This window comes from Mizuhopecten yessoensis, unplaced genomic scaffold (assembly GCF_002113885.1).
Source record: "Mizuhopecten yessoensis strain PY_sf001 unplaced genomic scaffold, ASM211388v2 scaffold8841, whole genome shotgun sequence".
NCBI lineage: Eukaryota > Metazoa > Mollusca > Bivalvia > Pectinida > Pectinidae > Mizuhopecten > Mizuhopecten yessoensis.
The window spans coordinates 644692-649782 of record NW_018407749.1 but is presented as its reverse complement, the minus strand read 5'-3'; the positions used below and the strand labels follow the sequence as shown (position 1 = coordinate 649782).

The 5091-nt window shown below is 35.3% G+C and overlaps 1 long non-coding RNA gene across 1 annotated transcript in view; it reads right to left on the bottom strand.

Moving 5' to 3' along the window:
- Positions 1-793, bottom strand: part of LOC110456790 — a 7551-nt gene extending 6758 nt beyond the window's left edge. Inside the window, exon 1 of the long non-coding RNA XR_002463628.1 lies at positions 736-793. This is a non-coding gene — a long non-coding RNA (uncharacterized LOC110456790). The remainder of the gene's footprint in view (positions 1-735) is intronic.
- Between the last annotated feature and the right edge of the window lie 4298 nt (positions 794-5091).

The following is a 5091-nucleotide window of genomic DNA, read 5'->3' as shown; positions in this document are numbered from 1 at the left end:
CCCCCTTTTTCACTGGGATAAATTAGGCTTTTGAGTGTAATATTTGTATTATAAATGTTGTCTCAGTTTAAAATGTATCAGTATGTGAAGGAGAGTGGTGTACAAGTAGGAGTGAGGTACCTGTAGATGTACCTGTAATACATCTGCATGTAGTGAGTATACTGATATTATATAGGACAAATGATGTACTTCTTGATATAAATTTTGCATCACTGTATGATATTTATGGGTGCAGTGCCTTAATATTTGTGAATTTACATATATGTGAGACACAGTTAATTGGTTTCCTATTTACTTGATATGGACTTTATCTTCTGGAACCAATTAATATCGTCTTTATATACATTTGGCACTGCACCCATTTTCTTGTGAATAATGTTGATTTCTATAATAAATGTTAACTGGCCTTTTTTGTCTGGTTTTGTTATGGGCGGTTGGGTTGATAATTTACTATCTATAATTTGGGATGGTATTTTACAGAAAGTTGATCTAAACTTCTAAAACATCAGATTAAGTAACTAATCTGTAACAATTTCTCAGGTCCCTGTGAGTGTGTGATGTACCTCACCAGAAAATATACAGTTTCTACATACATACTCTGGTCTCCAAAAGAATAACAATTCGCCAATAAATGCATATATATATATATACGACCAATATCAAAATTCAAAACATCAGACAGTAAGCATATAGGCCAGTATTTCACCATTATGAAAAAGAAGAATCGGGACTTACTTTCCAAATCTCAGTCCATGAGGCCAAGGCCTAGGGTTGACAGCGCGGGAACGTTGAGCTCGTGCTACGTGCATGTGATCAAGTGCATCTCATTGGCCGAGAAGTCGACAGGTCACGACTGGAACGAGGGTGTCATTGAGGGGTGTAGTTATGGACAGGTATTTCTGCTGAAGAATATTATATAGACTTTGTATTAGTACTTAAGTAAATAAACACAAAAATTCAGCGTCTTTCATTAGAATCACCACGGTCTTAGATATCTAATTCCGTGGACTGTTTTCTACTACATATATATATGATACATTAAAAATGTCTTGTCCCTATACGAACCCCAGCAAAGGTTTGATACGTCAGGAAATCAGTGTCAGAGACGTATAAGTCCGTGATACTATATAGGTTTCTAGTTATTTTTTCATGGCACTCATCACAGAACCATTCCTTGCTGATTTTTTTTTAAATATATTAAAATACTAGCAAATGACTAATTAGACTAAACAAATCAGCAAAGAATGGTTCTGTGATGAGTGCCATGAAAAAATATATATTTATATATCCCGAAATTTTCCCAATTGTAACATCTTTATTGTATACAAGGAGATCAAAAAAGTAGACAATAAGGAGAAAACACAAACTCCAATGGTAAAGAATGCATTAAAAACGGGTACAAAAGGTAAATACAATATACTGAAGACAGTATTAAAAGGTGTTAGTCGTGTACGACAATAAGGAAGGTACCATTGGTCTGCTTCAGTAAAAGGGAAAATATACATGTTAAAATGTTTGGTTTGTTTAGTTTAGTTTAGCATTGTGTGACGACCTTTGGGAGGCTGCGATATGTTCGTGCGTGTCTCCCTGTGATTGTCGACTTTATAGTGCTACCTCACTGAAAGTAGAGCGATCGTAAATTGTGTTGAGATCCAGGATTCGAATCCGGGTTTTGTATAATCGTCTTTGCAAATTTGTTCATAAATATTCCGCAAGATATCAGTTTCTTTTCGGAAATGATTCATTAAAACTATTATCATATAGGTAAATATACTTCCTTTTAAGTCACAATTTCCGGGAGTGGTACGAGGATCCTTTAGCAAAATCAAAAACGTAATAGAAATGCTAAGGTCACACAAAGGTATCACTGACAGAGGAGGGTCAAAGAAACTGTCACCGACTAAGTATACGCATTGCTCATTAAGATTTTTGTTACTAACAAACAATACCCGGAAAAGACAGTGGATGAAGTAACAATCTGGGACGGACTGAAAGTTTCACTACACATTTTCCTGGTATTGTAGCAAGTGTTCTTTCATAGATATAACGGCGAAGACTTCCGATTTCAAACTGATCAGTTGCCGCTTCATGTCCCTGCCTAATTTTGTTTGAATATTTGTGCGATATTATTCGTTTTCGCCTCGCCTCTTCTAGCAAACTAACGCAAGAATTATAATTAATGTCTCGCAAGAGATATGTGATTTACAGCAGCAACTGGAATATTCCAGCCTGTTATATTATATACACTAACTGGTAAATTTAATTTAAACATATTTTATTGTAATTTATATACAACTGGTAAAGCGTCCCATGTCTGCGATGCACCCTCGATATATTCCAGGGGTAATGTACGCTCAATTTCGCTGCACCCCTGGAATAATATGTCTTAGCAAAATCGAAGGCTCAGTGGATAAGACGAGAAGACTAGTAATAGTTCGATTCTTTGACGTACACCAAAATAATCTCTCGGTCGCGTAACAGTAAAATTGACAGGGCTTTGAAGACGCGTGTCGCTCCTCTGTACTCTTCAAAGAAGGATATCAGCTTAGCGATTGGTCAGGTGTTTTTTTACCCGAGACTAACCAATAGCTAGCAGCGTGCACGTGCTTGCAGTTTTGTTATGACATATTCCATGGGTGCAGAGAGCGTAAGTGAGCGTATGTAACCCATGGAGTGTTAAGGATGGTTATGAAGATATCGTATAAGAAAGTTGACATTGCATTTACGTGTCAACAACTGGCACCTAATCATTCCATGTCTTTTAACAAAGAATAACTGTCATAACATGGTGCAGTAAAACGAGTTTTTTTTTCGCTTTCTCAACACATCTAAAACTCCATCCGTTCGAGAAAAGAGTAGATGACTGCTGTATTCCATGCATGATTGTATGAGGCGACTAATGTGTCTCTCACTTGCAATCAGAATTTGAGGTGGTTTCTCCCGTCTTTTCTGTTCAGTGTTCAGCAAGGATAGGTCAAGGTCATTCTATTGAGGAAAGTTTTATAGTACCACATCACAGCATGCTATTGGCCAAATACCATCACCATGTGTCTTTGTTATTCAAAGGTTGTAATACATTTGACCCATGTGATCTTCAACGTAGGTCAAGGTCATCATTTGAGGAAAGTTTATAGCACAATATCCCAGGTACCCAATGACCAAATATCATCACCTGGGCCCCTGGTTATTCAGAAAGTTGTGTAAAGATTTTTATATATTTAGCCACTCTGGCCTTGAAATAAGGTCAAGACCATGTATTCGAGGAAACTTTATAGCACTCCATCCCAGGTACCTCCTGGCTAAATATCATAACTCTAGGCCTCTTGGTTATTCAGAAGAAATTGTTTAAATATTTTAACACATTTGACCCTTGTGGTCTTGAAAGTAGGTCAAGGTCATTATATTTGTGGTATTTTATAGCACTCTATGCCAGGTACCTACTGGTCAAGTATCATCACTTTAGATCTTCCAGGTCTTAAGAAGAAGTTGTTCAGACTACCAACTACTGACACTGTCACACACCATACCATAAGCTCACAGGCACTTCGAAAAATAATATCATAATGAGTAGACTCTGGGTCTATATTAGTTGTGATGAGTTATAATTAGTACTATACACTAGTAGTACATCAGTGGAATTTGAACTTCAGTCAGGTTTATTACTGGTCAAAGAAAGCTATATTTGCGTAGAACTTGTCAGTACTGAGTAGTTGTATAGTTGCATGTTCAAAACTTGAACTGTTATGCAAATTATGTTTTTCAGACAAAGTAAAACATCTGATATATGTCTGTGTCATGAAACATTTGCATGCATTGATCACCACCCTAGCACTGGTGCATTTACTGCAAAAATGTCCTTCTAATGTCCATTGGTATTGTAAACTGCAATTACCAATAACCAACATTTTCTTGTACATACTTAAAACTATGTAACCAAATTTTATTTCACCAAAAAGGTAAACAAAAACAACTTATTTCAATTTGTCTTTATTTTTGAATTCTTCGAAGGTGTAGAAGGTATATAAAATAACGAAATCATATTGCATTATCCGTTTTCATAATAGAATTCCATCGTTGATGTTTCCTCTAAAACAATACAAGATATATCTAGATTGTACAAAAATCTATTGTAGAACCTGTTTTAACAGACAACAAAGGTGTAATAAGGATAATACTATGCAACATCTACCGTTATAGCTTGAAATTTTATCTATAGCATTCTGATCAGAAAGATTACTGGAATTGAGTAAAATATCTTTATTTATGAGTTTTCCTCAACTACAGCAATGGTTTCCAATGAAACAACTTAAATTTCATAATTTTCTACGGGGTAGTGGTACTCCGGTATCCTCCCAAATTAGGACGCTTACATCCAGCCCAGGCCAACAAGAGTAATTAATATAATTTGGAATACCTTGTTTCATAATTGTTGTAAAAAAAATAAAGTTCATATCATATTATGCCGGACTGATTCTTAAAGTTGAGAGGTAAGATAACTGGGACATTTTAGGGGTCTTATATGACATTTACATATTAATTTCAGGCTTCATGATACAAAATGTTGATTTTTTTATTTCTTTATGATCGTAATTCTTGCAAAGCAATGGTCTACATAAACTACTTTTTTTAAATACTTTTCATAGACCGACCGCAATAATAAACATACACATTCATAAAGTCAAAAAGCAATCATTCTTAAATTAAATAAGATAAATAGTTACAATGAATGAAGATTACACATCATTTAGTATACATTGATACACAATTCAATAACTGAAAGTTCAACATTGTAATACAGTAAAATAATTAACAAGAGGCCCAAGGGCCTTAGCGGTCACCTGAGTTATATCATAGGTACTGGTAGCTTTATTTTATTGTTTAGATGTGATGTGGAAATCAGCATGTAAACTAAGTGAAATACAATACTTGTCATGTCATCAATGGATAAGAATTTGAAAATATTGGTAAATGTTCCCTTTGGGGCCCCGCCCTAGCCCCTGGGGATGGGGCAGGAATCCCAATTTTACAAAGTAATACTCTCATTCACCCAAGATGATTCTGACTAAGTTTGAGTAATTTTCTGCTGAAAAT